The 24367-nt window shown below is 47.5% G+C and overlaps 2 pseudogenes; one reads left to right on the plus strand and one right to left on the minus strand.

Moving 5' to 3' along the window:
* Nucleotides 1-8283: 8283 nt before the first annotated feature.
* On the minus strand, nucleotides 8284-10556 carry LOC143640644 (chemokine-like protein TAFA-3; annotated as a pseudogene).
* Nucleotides 10557-13808: 3252 nt separating this feature from the next.
* LOC143640645 (protein phosphatase 1J-like) lies at nucleotides 13809-23712 on the plus strand (annotated as a pseudogene).
* The last annotated feature ends 655 nt before the right edge of the window (nucleotides 23713-24367 follow it).

Here is a 24367-nt window from a genome sequence, read left to right on the forward strand (position 1 = left end):
ACATTACTTCAAATTACAACATGAGCTTTGAAGGGAATAAACCATAATCAAGCAATAGCAATGATTTTTGGAGACACTGGGGTAATAAGATTTGCATAGAGAAATTGGAAGATCATAGGAAAGCCTTTCAAACATTTTGAGCTCAGGCAGGCCAGCTACTAGAGCAGGATCCTAGAGAGTCAATAGAAGTCTTGTTGTCTCTGCGTCTGAAATATGGACTGGTATTTTTGTGGGTCAAAAGGGCTGGAAGTTGCTACTACATCTGGTAGTGGCATGGGGCAGAATAAGTACAACCTGGAACATGCTGGAAGTAATTGCTGCTTCTGCTAAATTTCTCTGCCTTCCACATAATTTAAAAATATATCTTTTTAGCCAACCCTAACCATGACAAGAAGATGATTCTGGAAAATGTAGTTCTAGCTTACCCAAATTGACCCTATACAAAACCACCATACACCGTTTATTAGCTTCTTGATATTGAGTAAATTATTTAATGTCTATGAAACTTTCTCTTTTTATCAAAGTTTGGCATTGTCTCGAGGAACATTGTCCTGGGTTTCTGGATGATGTCCTATTGCAGAAGATCTCTTACTTATAGGTATAAGTAAGAGGTTCTCTGCAATTGATGTGGGCAATGCCTCCTTCCAGTGGCCACTTAAGACCATTTGGCCATGTGGCTTCTGTAAGTCTTTCCCTAGTTAGGGTCACCTCTCTTTTCCAGGCACTCCCAAGAAGTCTGCATCTGGCCCATGGAAAATGCAAACATCTGCTCTACTAAGCTCTCAGGGGTGCACTCACCCTGAAGGTAGTCATCTGGACTCACTATCAGAGCAGCAATCCTGCCACAGCCACTTGCCTTTAGATCATCTTTAGGCCTGAGTCCCTTAACCCCCACACATATACCAATGATGCCAGTCAAACTCTCAGGGTTATTCCCTCTGGAATACCCACCTTAAGGGTTATCGTAAGAAAGAATCAATACCCTTGGCTAAAGGGGGTAGAAAGTGACATCTCTCTGCAGACAGCTCTTCAAGTGCACCTTTTAGCCTCAACTGTTAGCCTTCTGAGAGGAGGCAGGTAATGAGCTGTTGACCACCCACTTTACAAGTCTGAACAAATAGTCTTGCATCTTGATTTAGAATATAGGGTTGCTTGAGAATAATTCATACCCCACTTTCTTTTTCCAACCTTTAAGATTTCTCTCAAAATTTTAGGACAGGAGGGTTCCATTTGTCAACCAAAAATAACAACTCTGCTCTAAGGAATAAGAAAAAGATTTATTCTGAGCCAAACATAAGTAACCATGGGCTGGGAACAGATTCAAATTTCCTGGAATAACATGGTTCTCCTGTGGAAGAAGTTGAATGGGCTTTTGTAGTCACAGAAGAAAGTAGATGGGGACTACAAACAGATGGAGAAATCTCTTCTAGAAGATTCTGGTGTTATCTTTCATTAACTGAGGAAATCTTGTACAAGATTCAGATGTTATCACATTTTTACCAAGCTTAGTATTCATTTCAAGAGTTTTTTTTCATAGTCACAAGAATGCTAGGGTCGGATACACAGATCAATAATAAAAAGCTATTAAAAGAGATTAAAGATAGCCCAAAATAACTTGGCTCTTGATCTGCAACATTCCATCTCTCCACTCAAGATATGTTAGATGTTCAAGATCAAACAGTCTTCAGGCTCTTTGGAGATCTTTAGTTCATATGTTTAATATATGGTTACCTCGCATGGTACTTGATACATGGTAGACATTCATTAATAGCAGTGATGATGGTACATTGCCAATCACCCAGCATGTAGGTCAATCCAACTTTTGAAAATGCATAATCATTTTCAAAAGTTGAACTCCCTTTCAGAGTTAGTACTCTCATGAATGGTTTAAAAGGGGCTATCTTTTACCTATTCTACAAGTCTATTCCAAATACATTAATAGCCATCTGGGTCCAGTAGCTGCTGTGCCCATGTCCACCGCAGAACCACACTTAGTGACAAACCACAAGCTTAAGGATAACGGGATCCAGTTCAGCTACTTGCCTTGGGGGAGGAGAGAAATGAGTCCTCTCTACCCTGTAATGGAGTCCCATCTTAGCCCCAGCAGGTGGAGGAGCAATGTACAATTATGTGCTGGGCTGTGTGCAGCCAGTGTGCCCTGGTCTAGCCATCTGTCTTGATTACTCATCTCTGTGCTGAACTAGTTTGTACGTATTTTGAATATCATCCTTGCTTGTAGATATGGAAATACAAAAATCCACAGATACCCCAAACACCAGCAGCATACATGCATGTACAATTATATCATTACCCCAAGCTACATATGCAGTTTATTCGTTTTAAAGAATTTTTCTAGTTGTAGATGGACACGATATCTTTATTTATTTATATTTATGCGGTGCTGAGGATCGAACCCACTGCCTCACACGAGGCAGGCTCTCTACCACTGAGCTACAATCCCAGCCCCTGCAGTTATATTCTTTAAGTTTAAAAGTAGAAACAACAAGAACTTGGAAAGCATGAACTGAACTGATATATGGAGTGACAAAACCTTAGGGAAGGCTCTATCTGCTCCAAGTCTACTCTTGGCATCTCTCTTAGTCTTTCTTTCTTTCTTTTTTTAAAATTCATTTATTTGTATGTAGTGCTGAGAATCAACCCAGTGCCTCACACATGCTAGGCAAGCGCTCTACCACTGGGCCACAGTCTCAGTCCCTCTTTCTTAGTCTTGATGTCTTCAATTCTTTTCAGGTATCACAAGTGACAATGGAAGGGAATAAAGAGGACACATGCACACTCAGTGTCAGACAAACAGCCCCCTCAAAGCAGGAATACAATGCAGTCTTATTTTCCAGATTGTGAAGTGTGCGTATTAAGAAAGCTTAAAAAAAAAAAAAAACCACTTTATCAGAGATTGGCAAAATTTTTCTATAAAGGCTCAGATAATTATTCAGGTTTTTTTGAGGAGGGGGGACATATGGTCTCTTTTAAAAAAATTCAACTCTGGGGCTGGGGATGTGGCTCATGCCGTAGTGGACTCGCCTGACATGTGTGCGGCCCAGGTTCGATCCTCAGCACCACGTACAAATAAAGATGTTTTGTCTGCCGAAAAACTAAAAAATTAAATATTAAAAAAATTATATATCTCTCTCTCCCTCTCCCTCTCCTCTCTCTTTAAAAAAAAATCAACTCTACTGTTATAGCACAAAAGCACCCAATAATAAGTAGGCAATAATAAGCAAATAAACATGGTTCTGTTGCAATAAAACTTTATTAATAAGAAAAGGTGAGAAAGGAGTTTCATTTACAGACTCCTGTAGCAGAGTGTAAGAACCTAGAAGCCATCAGGGCTGGCTTTACATCTTTCAGGGGTTGACAGGGGCTCCATCCCATTTCCTCCAGAAAAGGCAAAAATGAATTCTGTCATGGCATTAGTTTTGTTTTATTGTGTCCTGTGCTCTGGTGTTTTGATGCTGTGGTGAAGTGATGCAGTACTGGGCTTGAACCCAGGGGCACTGACCACTGTTATATCCACACCCCTTTTTACTTTTTATTTTGAGACGGAGTCTTGCTATGTTGCCTGGGCTGACCTCAAATTTGTGATCCTCCCACTTCAGCTTCCCCAGTCACTGGGATTACATGTGTGCCCACTGCACCTGGCTGCTTCTTCCCTCTTTCTGTGTGTGTATATCTAATGTTTCCATTTTTTTTCTTCTGTCATCTTGCACTCAAGCCATGAAAGTGTCCAGACTCTTTCATGTTTATAATTCTCCTCCTCTTTCTTTCTCTTCTTCTTCTTTATCCCTCCCTCCTCCTCCTCTTTTTCTTCCTTTGTTCTGGATATTGAACCCAGGGGTGCTTAACCACTGAGCAACACCACCAGCCTATTTTATATTTTATTCAAAGACAGGGTCTCAAGAAGTTGCTTAGGGTCTTGCTAAATGTTAAGGCTGACTTTGAACTTAGATCTTCCTGCCTCAGCCTCCTGAGCTTCTGGGACTACAGATTACATTTAGCTTCACATACATTCTTGCTAACTACTTTCCAGGTCCCTCATCAGTTCTGGGGTAAGAAGTGATGTGCAGTAATGAAAAGATCACTTGTCTGGGTGGGTCATTGGGCAGAACAAGCCAACAGTCTGCTGCGTATCTTTGGGAAAATTACCTAAGCTCTCCAAGACACCCTTTCCTTATCTAATAAATGAGCGAGTTAACTAGCTGGCCCCTGAAATACCTTCCACCTGTGAGCTTGTGATTTTAGCAAGCTACAGCATCAACTCTGTGCAACTGTCTGGGGCCATTAATTAAGATGTCACTCACAGACCTTAAGGAAACTGGCAGGAGGCAAAGAAATCTGCTACGTGATCTGTAACTAGCAACCTTCCTAAGGCCTTCACAGCTGAGGGGCAGAGGGTGCCTGTGAACTCAGAGGATGTGAGACCCAGCACATGAAGGGGAGACGAGAAAGACAATCCATGGAAACCAATTTACATTCTAGGCTCTCATTGTACAGCCTCAAAATACACACAAATATTGACTTAGTTGGAAACAAGATCCCAGGGAGCTACTATTGGAAAGTGGGACACCTTCTCCATCAGATCCTCTCATGTGGGGCTTTTATGGCCATGCAAAGGATACCCTTCAAAGCCCTTCAGATAAATATATGAATAGGTTTGAAGAAAATATGCCCTTGAGGAGCTAATAAAATAAACTACCAGATACCAGCATGTGTCAAAGGAAAGCAGTCTCCTCTGAGCAGGGGTGAGGGAGGCCAGGGAAGGTAGGAGAATGAGGTTGGCTGGTTTAGAGGCTGGCACTGGTTGGCTTATGATGAGCAGGGGCCTGGAGCTCTGTCCCTACTGTCTAGACACAGTCTTGAGGGTGAGGAGGGAATGGAGGAGACCACATTCTGGCCTCCAGAAGAGCTTTTATTGCCTGACTCTGCTAAAGTTGTCTCACTTGTAGTCTAAATAATTAACTTATCCATCCCTAAAGGGGCATTCAGAGAAAAACAAAACCCACCCCTGCCCTCAAGTTCAGGTTTCCATGACACCCAGGGCAGGCCAGGAGCCTGGGAAGCCATCCCAAGCTGCAAACGTGGCCTGATTTCAGAGGTTCACTGGGGTTAGTGACCTTCTGAAAAAGACCAAGAGTTGCTTTTTGTATTTGAGCTAAAATTTTTTGCAATTTTGAAAGTTTTTTTTAAAACCAAATGACACAAACAACAAAAACAAAGAATGTGCAACAGAGACTTCTGTGGTCTGCAAAGCCTAAGATATTTACTCTCCAACTCTTTCCAGGAATAGTATATCAACCTTTACTCCCTCCTCCAGGTCCTTTCACAGCCCTGAAGGAGGCAAGAATGGCTTTGATCAGCTCCCTGATAACCCCACCCAGGAGCCCACTGTATGCAGAGATTATGGTTGTCACAGCACTGATATTTACAGTCCAGCAAGAAGCTGGCACCATTGTTCACCCCATTAACAAAAAAAGAAAGAAAAAGAAAAAATACACTAGGGTGGGGTGAGGGAGACATCAGTCTTGATTCTACTGTATAAAGAGGTAGGCAGAGAGGGAAGAACTGAAACTAGTCCCAAAACATCTTATTTGCCTTCTTGAGGATCAGAAAGTGGCAACATCCCAGTTGGTTTCTGATGACACCCTACCCCTAATGCCCTGTTGATCCCCACCGTCACAGAGGCTCCATCCAAGATATCTTATGGTGCCAGCTGACCCTCAGCCCTAGACGAAGGCTCCAGCCTACCACCTCACCAGGTGACTTTGAAGGGACAGGACTTTGGCCAGCCATTCACTCCTCCCAGACTTTCTCCTAGACCCAGAACCTCTGAGAGCATCACAGGCTAAAGACCATAAAAGACATGGGTCAGAGCAGGCAATGGGGATGTGGGGATGCCCCACTGCAAGTGGGCTGAGTGTCCTCTGTGTTATCATGGAGTCTATTTGGAATTTGGGGGACTTAGGGCAGAGTGGAGACAAAGTGACTCTACATCCTGGTGTGTGAAGATTCTGGGTTATTGCAGATAGGAGAACAGAAAACTTGGTCAAAGTGTCTATCATGTTCCAAGTAAAATGTTGCTACTGTCCAGCCAATGCTTTACAGGGTCAGGTGTAATAAGGAATGTCTATGTTGGAATTCCAATGTCAACACTAGTGAAAGGCTACAGTCTTAGAGATTCGAAAGACCAGGCTGTGAGCTCATGGGATAATCATCTCAATCTCAGCACTCTGGGGCTCAGTTTCTCTCTCTCTCTCTCTCTCTCTCTCTCTCTCTCTCTCTCTCTCTCTCTCTCTCTCTCTCTCTCTCTAATGCTGGGGATCAAACCCAGACCTCACATATGCTAGGCAAGTACTCTACCATTGAGTTACACCCACAGCTCTTTTTATTTTGAGATAGGGTCTTGCTAAATTTCCCAGGCTGTCCTCAAACTTGTGATCCTTCTGCCTCAGTCCCAGAGTTGCTGGGATTATAGGTATGCACCACCACATCCAGCTTTCTTATCTGTTACAATAAGCAAATGAACAGAAAGGTGAGGGGCTTGGATAAGGCTGATTCTAAGGACCTGCGCATTCCATACCCAACAAACAGCTCAAATATGCCATGACTGCACAGATGCTTTGCTGGAAAAGTTGTCACAATCATTGCTTTCCTTTCTTAAATCAATCCAATCCCATCCAAATGTGAGATCACTGGCCTGGCATAAGGGTGAAAGCTTTCCTTCAACTTGTTAGCAGTTTACCAGGGAATCAGGATGCATGGAAAGGTGATGAGTGTGAATTCTTATCTTTGTGTCTTGTGATCAGGGAGTAGCCAAAGAGCTTCAAAAATTTCATCCCCAAACTCCTACCATGCCCACAGCAGGTGGTTCAGAAGTCATGGTGCCATAGACTCTCAATGACCCAAAGTATCTGACTTCAATTCCTCAGCCTGACTGGATATTCCTTAAGGGCAGGAATTGTGTCTTGACCTTCTTTGTCTCTAGCAGAGCACAGTTTTCTAGATATGTGGTTGGAGATCCTTCCATATCTGCTTAGCGACTTGATTAAAATCAAGAGTGGTAATGCTGAATTTGACATGGAGCATGAGTCCAGGTGACTGAATCTCTTAAATTTGCTGGGTGATGACTGGATGCCATTCTTCAGTCCAAGGCTCAATCAAGTATCTCCTGTCCAGGCTGTGATCCCTAAGAGCTATGCGTGACCTAGACAACAAATAATAGAGGAAGGTAAGATGGATCCATTCCAGTGTGCCAGAGACTCTCCAGGATATGCAGGTCACAGTGCTGCTGGCCCCTGGCTCCTGAAGCAGGCCAGGCTGGGAAAGTTAGCCCAGGTGGACCATGCAAACATAAATCAGGCACACTTTACCCACTATTTGATTCCAGGTCACTGTACAAATTGCAAGCACAGTGTAGGCTTTATGGGCTACAAACCTAAACATATAATGTGTTGACAAATGTCACAAGCTCTGTGGTGGGTCTCATTCTCATCTAGGCTTAGGTATATTCAGAATGGCTGTCTCCTTTCTCTGCCTACAGATAACATGCTCTATATCTAGTCAAACTCCCTGCTCCATTTGTTCTGTGCTCTGGGAAAATGGTTGCTTTCTTCAAAACTATTGATGCTGCCTTTCCTTCTCTTCTTGTTTGTTTGCCTGTTTGATGTGTGTGGTGATGGGCACGGAATGTAGAAGGCAGTGCCTTGGCTTGCCCCGCAGTGTCACTAATCTGTACAAATGGTGATGACAAAGAGATGCAACTAATTAACTATGACACACATGGAATTGCTAACAACTTTGATAAAATTTTAATTACCCTTTGTTTCATGGGACAGGCAACAAACCATGAAAATAATAATCCTCTTGGGTGCTGTCACAGCATACAGAGCAATTTGACTAGAGGAAGGGAAGTATGAACTGTAAGGAGTTTAGAATTGTGAGAAAGGGGAAACAGTCCATGGAGAAGTGATGGGCAGAGTGGCTGCTATACCTGGAATTCAGGTAGGAGGAGAGACTCCTCCCTGAATTACCTAGATAGCTTCCCCAATTCCCCACTTTGTTTGTATAGACTTGATGTTTTCCAGAAGCAAACTCTCTGTAGGCAAAGAAGAGAAATCAAGGCATATGGACCATCAAAAAATCTGCCAAAAAGACACACCTGGATTTCTGATCCAGAGCCCTAACGCCAGTCCCCAGAGTCTGACTGTATGTGGAAGGACCACCTGGGGACGCAGTGAGTATCTCACTGCTCACAGATACCACCTTGGGTCATGCCATCCTGCATCCCCAGGGCTCCTGTTCCCCCTTGGCTGCCCCAGGTGAAAGGGGAAGAAGAGGAGTAGAATGAGGTGTCCACCTAGATACCTTAGTGGTTTTGACTTTGTGTCCACTGCTGCAGCTCCATCCCAACAGGTCCGGGAGCACCTTACACTCCTCCCCTGGCAGGCAGGGCTCCACCACCTCTGCAGCACGATGGAGGCTGTTGGGGCAAGAGGCAGGAGTGCAGCTCTAAGCTCTCTGTGAGCACAGCCAGCAGTCAAGAGGGGGGGGTCTACGAATGAGGCATACATTTCCACACACCCCTGGCATGAAGTTCCGTGTTTCCCTTGTCTTCTGCCTACTCTGGGCTCCCCAGAGAGGCAGAACGGTTGAGGTTTGGGGACATACCCCTACCAACTTTAATCCTATAGGTCCCAGCATCTCATCAAAGACATTGAGGGGGAAATGAGGAAGTTGAAGTTGCCTCTGAGGCAACAATGTCATTGGCACAGAGGCACCAATCTTCAGCTTGGTGTGTGTGAGCAACTATGCACCATGTGCAGAGGTCCACAGACCAGGAGGGCACAAGCTGGCATGCATGTGATCATGCTGGGCATGGTTACTTGGATGCCACTTAAGCATGAGAACAGAAGCCAGAGTTGGTAGGTGGGAAAGGGTGATGTGAAGGAACACACGTGTCCAAGTAAAGGCAGGGTTGAGAGTAGAGCATGTGGAAGAGGCTGGGGAGAGAACAGTAGGTGAAGAGCCCACGTCTGAAAGGCTGTGTGTGGCAGATAGCCTAAAGTATGAGGGAACGTGTCTGTCGGTGTGGGCTGGGCAGTGAGGGACAGCACACAACAAGAGCTTTCCTTGTTTACGACACAGAGATAGTCATATCTGCCCTCCTGTCCCCCAGAGGGTGCCCCATCATTTGAGACTCTGATCATGAAAGCCCTGAGATGGGTATGAAATTGGATCCCCAGCAGATGGCAAGGCCCAACCAGACCTCCTTATCTCTCTGCTCAGAGTCCTCCTGACCAGGGCCTAGATTCTCACTCACCTTCCACACAGGAGGGGTTTGCCCGCATAGTACCAGCCACCTGGCCGGAAAAGCAGGAGCATTTTACAGTCTGGGAGTGCTCATCAATACGGTTCCTATTGCAGCAGTGGTGAGAAGCAATCACCTCACAGGTGCCCTGCTTTACAAGGACTGATGGGGCCAGCCACATCAGATCAAGTCCCCAGCCCAGGCCTCCAGCCCTGCTCCCCTCCCACCCACCTGCTGGTCCTTGAGCCCCTTCTACCTGCTAGGGAGAAGGCCTTTCCTTCCTTCCTTTCTTGTTTGTGTGTGTTGGGCAGGAAGTACTAGGGATTGAGCCAAGAAGCCCTCTACCACTGAGCCTCACCCCAGCCCCTTATATTTTATTGGGAAACCAGGTCTCGCTAAGTTGCTAAGGCTGGCTTCAACTTGCTTCAGCCTCAGAAGTCACTGGGATTACAAGTGTGAACCACTACACCTGGCAGGGGGAAGGTTATTTAAGAAATTTCCAGGGCTTTGGTTTTAGCTCACTGATGGACCACATGCCCATCAGCATAAAGTCCTGGGTTTGATCCCCATCATCACACACAGAAAAATCCAATGGCAGGGGAGAAAGAAGCAGATGAAATCTTCCTGTTCCTCCCCAGTGAAGCCGCACTCATCACCCTTTGGTAGACCCTGGGTCTGAGCAGAAGAAAGCTGAAGTCCCGCACCAGGTCTTGCCCTGACCTCCCTGCTTTCTCAGGGTGAGGACAAGGGCCCCAGGGCTTACAGTGCGTGGGGAGGATCATCCGCTTATATAGGCTTTAGCAATCCCAGAAGGAAAACCCCAGAATTAGGCCAGGAGGCTAGACTTAAGCCCCCACCTGAGGGCCTCTCTCTCTGCAGAACACCTTCTGGCCTGGAAGGGACAGAGAACAGTGTGTCTGCCCAGGCATCCTCCTGGTGGGGATAGCAGAAGGGAGCAGTTGCCTGGGTGATAAACAGAGGAGGAGTCAGAACTCTGAAATCTATGGATTTTACTTTGCCTCTGAGATCTGCTCGCTGTGTGGAACAGGGTGGGGTGTTATGCAGTTTTCCAGGTGTGCTGGAAAACCTCCTTCCCAGTCCCTGCCACCTCCCCCTAACCTGTGGCAGTTGGATGCTGTGAGGAAGCAGAGGCCAAGAGGGTCCACAGCCACATCAGGCACAGTGCCAGCAGCCAGTGGCCTGCATTCCAGTTTTGCAGGGCCCTTTCACTCATCGTGTGGAGAGAAGGGCACACTTGGCATAGCTCCAGGCAGAAGGGGCTCTCCTAGTGCCCAACCCCAGTCGCTTCTCTGTGCTATGCCATCTGGGAGGCAAGGGTGGGTAAGATGCTCACCTTGTCCCCTGGCAGCTCAAAGCCTGGCACAAAGTCACTGTAGGAAGCAATGGATGCCACAGAGAACAGGGGAGCAAGAAGGGAGAACGTGAGGAGGAAGTGACATTTAAAAGGGGTCTTAGAGCTGGACAATGTGGCACACTTGTAATCCCAGCTGCTTGTAATTCTGAGGCAAGAAGATCCAGAGTTCAGAGCCAGCCTCAGCAAAAAGCAAGGCACTAAGCAACTCAGTGAGACCCTGTCTCTAAATGAAATACAAAATAGGGCTGGGGATGTGGTTCAGTGTTTGAGTGCCCCTGAGTTCAATCCCTGGTATCCCCCAAAAATTAAAAAAAAATGGGCTGTGGTGTGAGAGGAACAATCATGCTAACTCCCATTTTTTTTTTCAGTTCTTAACCCAGGAATGCTCTTGAATTTTTCATGACTATTCCAAAGAGTAGGATAGTTATTACCTATTTTATAGATGAGCAAACGGAAACTCAAAAAGTCTGGACACAACCCAAACAGCCACCAGTGAAGGACTGGCTAAATGCATTGAAGAGAATCTGGGCAGTCTCTTCCAAACAGCTGTGTAAACACAATGGAAAATGCTTTATATAATGATGCATGCAGTGATCTCCAATGATAATCCACAGTTAAGAGGGGGCAGCAACATGTGGGATCATGTGCATAAAATGTATAAAAGAAAGGGATTATTTTTGCTGCTTGAATAGGCATAAACTAGATCTGGAGCCACATGTGGTGGTCTGTACCTGTAAATCTCAGCAATTCTGGAGGCTGAGGCAGGATTGCAAGTTGGAGGTCAGACAGGGCAACTTAGTGAGAGCTTGTCTCAGAATACAATAAAAAAGGGCATGCACTTTGGAGGCCAGATAAGTCTGGCTGAAGATTCCTTAAATGGTGTGTCCTGCAGTGTCCTGTTAGTAGGTTCTATACCAGGCTCTGCATGTCATTGATGTAGGATCCATATTTTAATACTGTTCCTAACATTGCATTTAATAGCAAGATGTCTTTGACTTGATTTTATTCTTTGTAATTCTAGGAACAAGATTTTAGTTTAGCCATTACTGATATTTTTAAAAAAGGGATATGATTTCTTGCACAGCACTTCAAAAGAGAAACAAGCTTCGGTTCTCAATGCTGACCTTTCTTTTTCAGGTACAAGTTTTCTAGCTCAGACAACTGAGAAAAACTATAGACCATTCTTGAGGAATTGGTTACACATTGTTTTTCTATATTGCAGGCAGATTGGGTTGTGATGGTGGTGTGCAGGCAGATACAGGATCTGATAGCCTGGGATGTTCTCTACTAAAATGTTTCTTTGTATCAGAAAGTTTTAGTACAACAAAATAAAGGACAATTTCAGAAATAATAATTAAAAATAAAAAGTGCCAAGGAAGTAGCTGGCAATAGAGTAGCCCTGAGTTCAATCACTAATAACACACACACACACACACACACACACACACACACACACACACACACAAAACACCAAACCAAACAAAACCAAACCTCACCAAACAAAAATGTCAAAAAATTAGCTATGGAAAAAACAGGAATAACATTTTTTTGCCATTTAGAAGGAAAAGTGGTTGGCTGAGAAAGAAGATGACTTATTTTTCTACCAATTTCTTTTTTACTCCCTATTTATTTTTTCCTTTTTTGTACCAGGGATTGGACCTAGGGATACTTAACCATTGAGCCACATCCCCTGACCCACCATTTATATCTATTGTTTGTTTGTTTTGAGAAAGGGTCTTGCGAAATTGCTTAAGGCCTCGTTAAATTGCTGAGGATGACCTCGAACTTGCATCTTCCTGCCTCAGGGAGTTGCTGGGATAACAGGTGTGCACCACTATACCCGGCTCTTTTTCATTTTATGAGTTTCAAACCTGGGGAATGTAATGGCCATTTAATTTAAACAATATTTAAATTTAAAAATGAAAAGAAAGCTAATGGAAGTCAGATGATTTGCCAAGGTCAGGCAGCATGGGGGTGGCAGGCGCCAGAACCCAGCAATCTTCCCTATGCCCACCTTGCTTCTGAGCCAAACTCTCTTCCCCTTTCCTTATCCTCCTCCATCCTTGGTGGTTCAAACTCCCAAATCTGTTCCAGAGAGAGGGCTAGAAATGGAGGGAGTTCCATCTGGGAAGTAGAGGTACACAAAGGCTGAGAGCTGCCCAGCCAGATCGGGCAAAAGCAGTCTCAGGAGGCATCAGAGTCTCAAGCTCAGGGACAGACCCGGGTCACTACCTCTGTTGCTCACCTAGCCCCTTGGGTCACTGTTGACCTCCCTCAAGTGCCAGCACAATTCTGAGAGTATCAGGGATCAAACAAATGCCAGGACCCAGCTGCTCTCTTAGAATAAAATGCCCGATCTCTGCCCACCCCTCACACTTCATATCTTCAACTGTTTCTTAACTTACCTTTTGTTTGGATCTTTTAGATTCAGTCTGCTCATCTGCTGGTCTCAGACTCACTCCACCTGGACAAGTAGGAAAGATTTCAGTGAGCTGTGAGGTCCAGAGGGAGCCCAGGCCCTGGTCTGGTAGGGTAAAGGAAAGCTTGGGAGAAGGCAAGGGGGTGGGCTGGCTGGAGTCCAGTTCTGAAGCTGTTCTAGGCAGGGGCTGAGTCTCTTCTTATGGCTTGGGAATGACCCTTACAGAGTCAGCATGAGCTTGGGACCATTGTCAGGCAGGAGTGAAGCAGCTTTGGGAGGAGTCTAAGAATCAGCACTGTCATCTCTCTGATCTTGGAACAGAGCTGAGGATCAGGGGAGGGTTCTAAGCAGAATCTGCCAGATAGATCCCTGCTGGGAGAGACCTCTGGGGAGGATTCCCGAGCCCTGAATCCTCTTTGCCTGTACCACCAATGTCCCATGGCACTTGCTTCCTGGACTTATATACAGCTGGCTTAATTCTGCCACTGTCACCCTCTTTCACCCCACAGAGCTAGAATGGGGGTACAGCAGGTCTCTGAACTTCAGGCCACAGCTCCCCAACACCTTCTCCTAAGTACTTTTTCTTTTTCAGCCTCCTACATAGGCAGAAGTGAAACACAGGATGGTGAGGCCCTGGAAGGAAGAGAACACTGCCTTCTAGCTCCCAGCAACAAGGGTCCTACAAAGGGGGAATGAAGGTGTTCAAAGGAAGTAATGGCAATATCCTGGGGATAGGTAAGCTCCCACCTGTCTGGATGTATCTCTTTCCTGAATTGGTCTCTCCTCTCTCCACCCCTATCAGGAAACCTCATTTCAACTATTAGAAATGCAACTTCTCCCAGGTGAGGGGTGCTGGGGATTGAACCCAGGGCCTCAGGAATGCTAGACAAGGGCTCTACTTCTTAGCTACATGCTCAACCTCTCTCAGGTGATCTTGTTTCTGAGCTTCCAGACCCTTCAGTTCCACTCACCTGGTCTCTCTTATGAACCCCAAGACTCAAAAGATCTCGGGGAGGGGAGAGGATTGGGGATAGAGGAAGCTGCAGAAAGCTCCTGAAAATTTTTCTTCAACTTCTATGCTCTACCTCAGTTTCTCAACCTGTTTCCCCCCTCATCCAACCCATGCTATAGTGAGACTGAGTGAGCAGCCTGCACACCAACAAGAAGTTGAAGACGTGAATCACAAGAAGCTCCAACCTTCCACAACCTACCCTCACCCACCCCCAGTGTCCATTCAGTCCTCCATAATTCTGAGCACTTTCACAGGGATCTACCTGCCCTACAGCAGTGCCCACTGTTTACCTGCTGGCCTGAGGTCCGCACTGCCTCTGAAACTGGGACCAAGACTCAGAAAGCAGACTACTGTCGGGTGCCTCCAGTTTGAATGCAGTCCAGTTCAGGGCTATGTCTGCGTCCCTCACCAAGTTGCTGCACCCCCAGGATGGCGAGGCTCTGGCCAAACCCATATCACCCATGCAGCAGTGATGAGAGCTCTGGGCCTGGCTTCAATCAGTCGGATCCTCTCTGATCCTCTCGCCTGAAGGCCAGGGAGCATGCTGCGGATGCTGCAGTCTAGGCTCAGGTGCCTCCCCACTCCTCCAGCCCTGCGCCAGCACCGCCGCTTCCTTCAGGGCAGTGTGGGGCGCTCGGCCGGGCTGGCGGGCACAAAGGCTCAGGACAGGAGGAGGGAGGGGAGAACCACTGGCCCCTATGGATTTGGTCAGATAGGTAACCCTGAGGAAGTCCTCCAAAACCTGCAGGTCTCCTGACGCCTAGTTCTGTGGCACAGGGGAAGGAGGTGATGCTCAGAGGTGAAGGGAAGCAGCGCGATGGGGGTGGCGGTGGGGTGCTGGAAGTGAGGAGTCATTGCCTGGACCTGCAAGGTGTCTTTGAGCTTTGAAGATTCCAGAACTGCATTGTCCAGTTGGGTAGTCGCTAGCTGCATTTTATTTAAATTTAAATCTAAACTCATTAAAACTTTACTTAGCACTCAAATGATATTTAAAGTGTCCAGTAGCCACAAGAAACTAGGAACAAGTGTATTGGGCAAAGCAGATATAGAACATTCCCATGGTTGCAGAAAGTTGTTCCATGACCTCCTCCTACTAGGGCTTGATTAAGGGGCCTTCTACTAGAGTTACATCCCTCATCCTTTTTATTTCGAAAGGAGGTCTTTTATGAAGGGGATATATGTGTGTGTGTGTGTGTGTGTGTGTGTGTATATATATATGTGTATATATATATACACATACCCCTATGGATGATGGGTGTGAGTCTCAACTTGGGAACCAATTTCTGGGACCCAGTGTCTGCATCAGAGAAAAATTGTAATATAAATTTCCACTGTAGATTTATTTATTTAGGTACTGGAGATTGGACCTAGGGGTGCTTTACCACTGAGATACATTCCCCAGTCCTTTTTAATTTTTTTTTTTATTTTGAGACAGGGTCTCACTAAGTTGCTTAGGGCCTTGTTAAATGGCTGGGGTGGCCTCCAACTTGCCGTTTTCCTTCCAAGCCCCTGGGATTATAGGCATGTACCACTATGCCTGGCAATTGTATAATTCTTTGTAAGGTTATATTTTGTATGTGAAAAGTACTAGGAAAATAAAGGGCACAGAGGTTCTGTGAGTTTTTCTCTTCATAGGAGGGACATACCTCTTACTGAAATAGGGCTCTGGGGTTGGGGTAATATGGAAGGAAAAGGCAAGGATGAAGAAATGGTAAGCAAACTATCCCTGAAACACCAAATAATAAAAATAATAGGCCCTGAACCCCTGCATGTGGACTGTGAAAAAGGGGCCTGGCTTGAGGCTCTCCAGTCCCCCTTTATGGCTAGACATTATCAGTCTGAACTAAGGAAAACATCCCACAGATTTGCTTCTTCCCAGCCTGCTACCTTTCTCCTCTCACCTTCTGCCACCTTGATATGGGTAGGGGCAATGACCATGTTACCAGGTCTGGGGCAGTCTGAAGATGGAGGAGGTGTGATGATGTCAGGAATGGGTGGGTAGCTCAGGGAGATGAAATTCTTATGGTCTGGGCAGGCTGGGGTGCTGTTCAACAGCCCACAGATGCTGCCAACTTCCCTGGGGATCATCTGGTACAGAAGCAAGGGGTCTCCAGGCCCTAACTCTTTGGCCTATTTTGCAGCCACTCCATAGATGCTGGAAAGAGCAGGGAATAAGGAGCTGTGTGACAGTGAGAAGTGATAAGTAAACTATCCCAGAAACACTGAATAATAAAAATAGCCAGGAGTCATATTTTTCTTCAGTCTTTGAGCTGGCAGTGATGTTATGTCATTTATCAGAGAGCTGGTTCCCGTTTTTCTAAAACAGGAGAGGAACACCCATAACAAGCAGCAGCGTGTTCTTTATCCCAGTCTTTGCTGCTCTGTGGGGTCTGATGTTTTTTCCCTCTTGTGACTTCATTTGCTCTGGCTTTCTGCCAAAATCTCGGGCATAATTACAGAAAATCCATACACCTGAGTGACTTTTGTAGGCCAGGAAAGCCAACCCTTCTGGGAGCACAGTTTAGCCTGGGGTACAGAGTATGCTATTGTCAGGAAGCACTCAATGGACAGAGCCGAGAGGTAGGGTCCCTATAATGAACTTGATTCTAGAGGCCCATGGCCATGGCTAGCCCAAATTGCATTAGGGCACAGAGACCTTGGCCTCATTTGAACTGTGTGTTGTGTGGGCGTACCTGGGACCTAAAATGATCTATTCCCTGATACCAGGTTTAGGAATAGAGCTCTTTCCAGGTCAGGTCAGTACCACACTCCCCCAGGAGGCAGAAAGCAGAAAGAATAAGCATCCCACCTGGTACTTGGTCTAGTTTCAGTCCTGGAGCAAGTGGGCTTTTAATCCACTCAGGCAGGAGTTTAACCTGGCCTCTGTATCACCCTGGTGAAAGAGAACTTGCCCAGCATTCCAGGATTCCCCAGCCTCTGAGCAAAGAGAGAAAGGCAGAGGAGGAACCTCATCCCTCTAACTGCTGTCATCTTCTTCCTAACTCTCCCTCCCTGATTTAGAGAAATCAACTTGATTCTCAAGTCAGAACCAGGTTTTGGTATCAGGAGACTGATGTGGTTATGAATCTCTCAATGGCCATATGATCTCTTCTGACACGTCATATTAAATGACAGGTACTTCCAGTCCCGTCTCATTTGTAAAATGGGAGTGACAAATTGGTGTATAGAGTGTGCTTTGTAAAAGGCCTACTTCCCAGTAGGTCTTCTATAAATGGTATTTATTTGTTTATTATATTACGTTGTTATTCTTATTAACTGATGAGAAGTCTAAATCTGAGTGTACGGGGAAGGTTCTGAGAAAGTAAGTGGGGTAGGAGTGGCAACCGCTCTCCCACACGTGGAAGTGGCCTTCAGAGATAACAGTAGCGTAAAGAGTCCAGGAATTTACCCCGCCTCTCTGATCCAAGGTGATCAGCTGTGACCTGCATGGTTACCATTGCCTCCACTCTGCACCAGCTGGCTGCTCTCGCTCTCACTCCAGTATCTCCAGAGGTGTTGTCACACCAGCTGTTTCACACCCAGCGGCCCCGAAGCGTCTGTTTCGCTCTGAGGTCATCAGCTTAGTTGCCCTGAAGGCAGCCTGACCACCCTGAACCAGGAGCGGGGAGACCACCTCCACCACCCTCGTCACAATAAGGAAGGTCTAATTGATGTCTCTCCTACAGCACGACTGAAGTAAAATTTCCTTCTCTCAGACCTTTCCCACAACAAACCTTCTCCCTCTGAGAAACTGCTGCAGGACGAAGCCAGAATGAGGTGGAGAAGAGATCGGGAGCCAGTGGGGCGATTTCCTGGGTGGCCTACAGCTAGGGGAAGTTCTACCTGGCACAGCCCCAACCCGGCAGGGAGCCAATGGCCTCAAAGGACCAACAGGGGTAAGCACCGCCCACGCCGAGCCCTAGGGGCAGGGCCTAGGCCGTGGCCAAGAAGCACATTGCTAAACCTGGTGCGCTCGGCAGTGGCGCACCTGGTGAGCTCTAGGGGTGCTTCACCTCCGCGCACCAAATCCCCAGACCTGCCCAGCATGACCTCGGCGCCCCCGGCCACCGCTCCAGAAACGCCCAAGAGCCCTCCAGCCAGGCCAGGGAGCGAAAGCGGGGCGTCAGCAAAGACCGTAGAGGCTCCAGCGAGCTTCTCCAGAGCGACCTATCTGCAGCTGAGTCCGGGGGGAAGGGGGGGGGCTGCTACGCACAGAGGACCACGCGGGCCGGGCTGTGCAAAGCCCTCCGGACAGGGGCCGCAGCCTTCCCTGGAGCACTGGCAACACCGAGTGAGCGCCCCCCCTCCCCACCCCCGCACCCAAATCTGGATGGGACTACCACTTCTCCCCAACTCTGCATCCCCGCACCAGGGATGCGCCCCCCCCGCCCCCGTGCTGCGCTTGGAGCCATGAACCCCCCTTTCCCAGGACCTTTGCTATCCTCTGGGCTTCGGGCACCACCCACTCCAGGCCCTCTCTTCAATTGGGTGCAGCCTGAGTCAACTTCCTCAGGACTTTGTAACTCGTTGATCACCCTCATTCTCTCCCCTCAAAACCCCGTTGTCTCCCAGAGCTGGGGGGTGGGGGATGGGGGCCCCTGCCAAAGATGAGTTGGCCAGTTCCTAATGGCGGCTTGGCAGTTTAAAGGCTAAGGGACTGCCGGGTGGAGGCGGTTGTTCAAAAAGGAGCGGAGTTCCTTCTAACCAGGGGATAGTGGTTGGAAAGACTATAAGCAGCTTCCCAGCCCTAGAGCTCCAGTTCCCTGTCCCTCTTACCGTTCCCCTCACCCTCCACACCCAGAAATAGCCTGACACCAGAAGGCCACCGGCTCCCAGGGTGGGGGAGGGGACAGCCCACTGCAGTGGGAGGGTACCCTTTGGACTGCATTCTCCAGGTGGACCTATTGGTGCAGCAGATCAAGGAAATAGACGCCTTGATCAGGACGGCGGGCATGCTCCTATGCTACATGGTTTTTTTAATGTATCTACCAGAAAACCTAACCCTGAGGGAGTTGGGGATACTGAGATTGCTGAGAAAGGTGGCTGGTGGTCTCATGGCCCCAACATCACCTCTTTTAACTTCCTACAAGGGAGAAGTTTGTGGTTAAGTGGCTCCTTCCCAGTCCAGGTGGGCCTATACTCTTACTCTACTTTCAATTCCTCTTTCCGGATCTGGGCTGAAGCACTTCCTCACTGCCAAACAGGCAGAAACTTTTGCTGGGTAGTTTTAGGGTGAGGGTGAGTGGGCCCATCAGTTTTGGATTGCTGGGGACAAAGTACTGGGAGAACTGATTGAGGTTGGAGGTGGAATGAAAGGTCTTGGTGAACAGAGAAGTAAAGCTTCTTACCCTCATCTTGGCTACTCCAGCAGAACCCCTGAGGGAGCCGCTTTTGCCACTTAAGGGGGGATCTGAGGCAGGCAGGTGCTACTGTCTACCTTTCTATGAAGTAGGGCCTGCCACCAAGACAGTAATCCTCATCAGTTCTACCTGCTCCTTTTCTCTCTGGCCTGAATCTCAGGTGGCTGTGACCTTTCTCAGCTTGGCCAGCCGACAGGGGAGGATGTGTATATGTCTAAGGTAGGGGTTATTCCAGGACCTCATCTGGTGTCCAACCTGATGTGGTCACTCTGGCCTGGCAGGGTCATCAATGCTGGAAAGAACCTGCACAATGAGGACCAGGCTTGCTGTGAAGTGGTGTATGTGGAAGGATGGAGGAGTGTTACAGGGGCCCCTAGGGAGCCTAGCTAAAGCCCAGTAAGACCTCACCCCTTCTCTTAGCCTCCAGAGACACAGACACTCATCCTAAGGGATATCAGGCATCTGGTTTTATTTCTGAGACTGCCTCCTAACTCACTAGCTTTCTGTGTTTGCCACAGAACCCTTATGTGGCATTGAATCATTAAGTCCTGCCATGTCAGATGATTGTTTACTTTTCTACTTCAAATGTAGATGTTTGTGTATTAGGGATAATTTAATTAATTACTGATGCTGATTTTTGCATCTTTTATCCTCAGAATTTGGCTTTTTTGAGGCTCTCCTTTCTTTTGACACATAGTGTGCCCTGGGTGAATAAGTGAATAAATCTAATTAGCCTGTAATGCCAACCTCTCTGATATTTATTGGATGCCTACAGTCTTTTTCTTTTCCCTATACTATACTATACACACACACACACACACACACACACACACACACACTCACACACACACACACACACACACACACGCACACACACACACACAGATTTACTCACCTTCAACTTTTCCCCCCACCAGGGACTCTGCTTCTATTATTGGGGCCTGTTTGATGGACATGCCTGTGGTGGAGCTGCAAAATGGCCTCATAGCTCCTGCATCGCCACATCCGGGAGCAACTAAAGGACCTAATAGAAATACTTCAAGACCCCTCACCACCTCCCCTCTGCCTCCCATGCACCTCAGGGACCCCAGGTTGCTCTGATTCTACTCACTTGATTGGTCCTCAGTCTTGCCGGTCTTCACAGAAGGAAGTGACTCATGAAAGCCTGGTGGTAGGGGCCATTGAGAATGCCTTCCAGCTCATGGTGAGTGGGAGGCCTGGGCCAAAGGCTGGCTAGGCAGACACTCTGGCCAACTGTGTGACAGTCAGGTGGCCTTAGGGACTGACCCTGAGAACCTACAACATCATTGAGAGCCAGAGCAGAGTTTGGTTCTGAGGGGAGGCAAAAGGGATAGTGTTTCACTATTTTTCAGTTGTGGTCTGGCTGTGCCAGATGATTTCTGCAGATGGGAGTGTGGAGGGTGGCCCAGTGTCTGCAAACTCTTCTTTTACTCTCCTCCCTCTTAACCCTTACTCACTTGGCAGGATGAGCAGATGGCTTGGGAGCGGGAGTGTCATGGCCACCAAGTAGAGGGGGGCTGCTATGCACTGGTTGTGGTGTACCTGCTAGGCAAGGTATATGTGGCCACTGCAGGTGACACCAGGTATGGAGGAGAAGGGCTTTAAAAGTGGCTACAAGGGACCATACTCTCTAGGATGGGTGGATAGAAGAGTGAGGTGGTGGGGTTCAAAGTCAAATATTGGACTTGGCATGGTGGCACATGCCTGTAATCCCAGAAACTCAGGAGGCTGAGGTAGGAGGATCACAAGCTCAAAATCAACCTCAGTACTTTAGTGAGACCCTATATTAAACTGGGTCTCAAAATAAAATCAAAAGGGCTGGGGATGTAGCTCAGTGCTAAAGCTGCCCTGGGTTCAATCCCCAGTACTTTAAAAAAATAAAATATAATATTTAAAGAAACCCCAAAGATTGAAGGAGCTTGGAGGACCATAGATATAAAGAAAGGCCTGATATATCCACAAGGAGAGGAAAGATGGAGTCCTGGATAAGGGGTCCTAAGTGGAAGGCCTTTTCCCTCTGGAATTATCCATGAAGGGGGCTGAGGAGAGCCAGGTCTTTTCTGTCTCTGGGCAGGGCCATCATTGTCTGGAATGGTAAAATCATTCCAATGTTCCGGGAGTTTACCCCGGAGACTGAGCACCAGCGTCTTCAGCTGCTTGTAAGTTGGAACCAAACTTCCTACCCCCATTGTTTACTGGTTCTTGTGCCTCTCTGCACTCTTGTCCCTGAGAATACCCCCCCAACCCTACTCTCTCTCTCTCTCTCTCACACACACCACCACCACCACCACCACCACCACCAGCAAACACAGAACACTCCCTACTGGGAGCTTCTTGGGAAGGCGGCTGTGTGGGCTGTTGAGTGCAGGGCTGAGCCCAGGGGATAATGCTACAGGAAGGAGCCTGAGCTGGCTTGGAGCACCCACTGTGGCCCCAGCTGAGGAAGGAAGTAAAATCATAGGTGGGGGAGGGAACAGAAAAGGCCCCTGGGCTCTGGAACTGGACTGCCTGGATACTGAATCCTGGTTTGTTGTTCTCTGCTAATTATGTGACCTTTGGCAATTCCTTAACCTCTGTGTGCAGTTATAGTTCCTAACCCATGGGTTGTTTTGAAGAGTAACTGAGTTAATATGTGTATCAGAATAGTGTGTAGCATGTGGAACTATACTTAAAGGTCTGCTATAATAAATAACATCTAGCCAATACAGTGTGGTGCACCTGTGATTCCTGCAACTCGGGAGCCCGAGGCAGGAAGAGCATAAGTTCAAAGACAGCCTCAAAAAATTAGCAAGACCCTGTCTCAGAATAAAAATTAAAAAGGGCTGGGGATCTAGCTCAGTGGTAAAGCACCCCTCAGTTTAATCCCCATTACTGCAAAAGAAGAGAAAAATAACATAATCTATATATTGTACCAGGGTATGCTGTGAGTGCAACACCCTCTGGCCCTTTGCTCTGTTTGGCCATTCTCAACCCCAGGGCTTCCTGAAACCAGAGCTACTGGGTGGTGAATTCACCCACCTTGAGTTCCCCTGCAGAGCTCAGCCCAAGGAGCCCGGGCAGAGGATGCTGTACTGGGACCAGAACATGACTGGCTGGTAACACTTCCCTCAGAGCTGGGTCGTTCCCATGGCAACCCAACCAGTCCCTCACCAGTAGCAAGATGGAAGCTGAAGGCTGGCCAAAACTGGGAGTTGGGGAATGGGGCCCTTCTAAGGGTTTGTGTGCTTGTGTGCAGCTCCTAGAAGAGAGGGGGCTTTGATGCCTAGGTGATACATCTACTCCCCCCCTCCCCATGGCTACAAAAAGATCGAGCTGGAGGACCTCAGGTTTCCTCTGGTCTGTGGGGAGGGCAAAAAGGTAAACTCCACAGTAGAGGTGGGAGAGGGCAGGAGGACCCACCACAATTTGTCTAGGGAGGTGGAGGTTCTACCTGAGGGTAGGTGTGGGAGGGCTGTGTGGTTTCAGAGAGCCTGGCAGAGGACTAAATAGAAGTCCCCCTCAATGTTTCCCTCAGGCCCGAGTGATGGCCACTATTGGGTTAACCCGGGGATTGGGAGACTACAACCTTAATGTCTGCAGATCCACCCTGCCCATCAAGCCTTTCCTCTCCTTCTTCCCTGAGGTGAGCTGTATGGGGGCCTCCTTAACTATACCTTCCCTCCTCTGTGGGTCTCAAGCTGGCTTTCATTCAGGGTCCTATTATCCCCAAGCTCCCTGTCCAGCAAACCCCACACCTCAATCCTCCCTATACTCTTTTCCCACCAGTTTCGAGTGTATAACCTGACACAGTATGAGCACTGCCCAGACGATGTGCTAGTCCTAGGAACAGATGGCCTATGGGATGTCACCAATGATTGTGAGGTAGCTGCCACTGTGGACAGGGTGCTGTTGGTCTATGAACCCAATGACCCCAGTAGGTAGGGGTTCCATGGCATGATGGTAAGGGGATGGCACTGGCAAAGGAAAGGGCAAAGGGAAGCAATGCTTGGTGACCTCATGTGGGCCTCTGTGTCTATTTTTTTATATACATGAATGTGCACATGTGCTCCTGGCAGGTATACAGCTCTGGCCCAAGCTCTGGTCCTGGGGGCCCAGGGCACCCCCTGGGATTGTGGCTGGCATCTCTCTAACAACAAGCTGGGTTCTGGGAATGACATCTCGGTCTTTGTCATCCCTCTGGGAGGGCCGGGCAGTTACTCCTGAGGGGCTCAGTCCATCACTCCCACCACCATCTAGCCTCTCCATGCTTACCCTCTCTCAGCCCAAATTCTGCAGTTGCCTCCCTTTAGTGGCAGTTTAACCAAAAAAGGGATATCTACTAGACCCAGAATTACAGCTCTTGGCAAATAAACCTGGTGGATAAAGGTGTGTGTCTTTATTTGCTTTGATTAGAAACTAAAAGTTAAGGAAAAGTTATGTGCCATGGTGGAAAGGACATCAGAACAACCCAAAAAATGAATTTTTTTCCAGGTTCTTCTTTCTGCCCTCTCCTCTCCTCAATCCACTCACTTGCCCTGAGTGTTCTCAGACACTTCTGTAGCTTCATCCATCTGCTGATGTTTCTTCCATGTTGGGGTCTCTTCCCAAATCTTTCCTGAGCTTTAGATTCAAACATACCAGTCATCTCCCAAACATTTCCATGAAAGCCCACTGGCACTTCACCTCAACACATCTCAATCCACTATTTTCCCCATAGCATGTTTCTTCTCTTACTTCATCTTCTCAAAGGGCATCAGCTTGGCTGCTCAAATTAGAAATCTTGGAGTTGGCAACCCTTTAATTTCCTCTTCATCATGCTAATCAATAACTAATACCATCATGTGCTATATGATGACAATGAACTGCATTTATGATGGTA

Source organism: Callospermophilus lateralis, unplaced genomic scaffold, assembly GCF_048772815.1.
Source record: "Callospermophilus lateralis isolate mCalLat2 unplaced genomic scaffold, mCalLat2.hap1 Scaffold_43, whole genome shotgun sequence".
In the NCBI taxonomy this organism is placed as follows: domain Eukaryota; kingdom Metazoa; phylum Chordata; class Mammalia; order Rodentia; family Sciuridae; genus Callospermophilus; species Callospermophilus lateralis.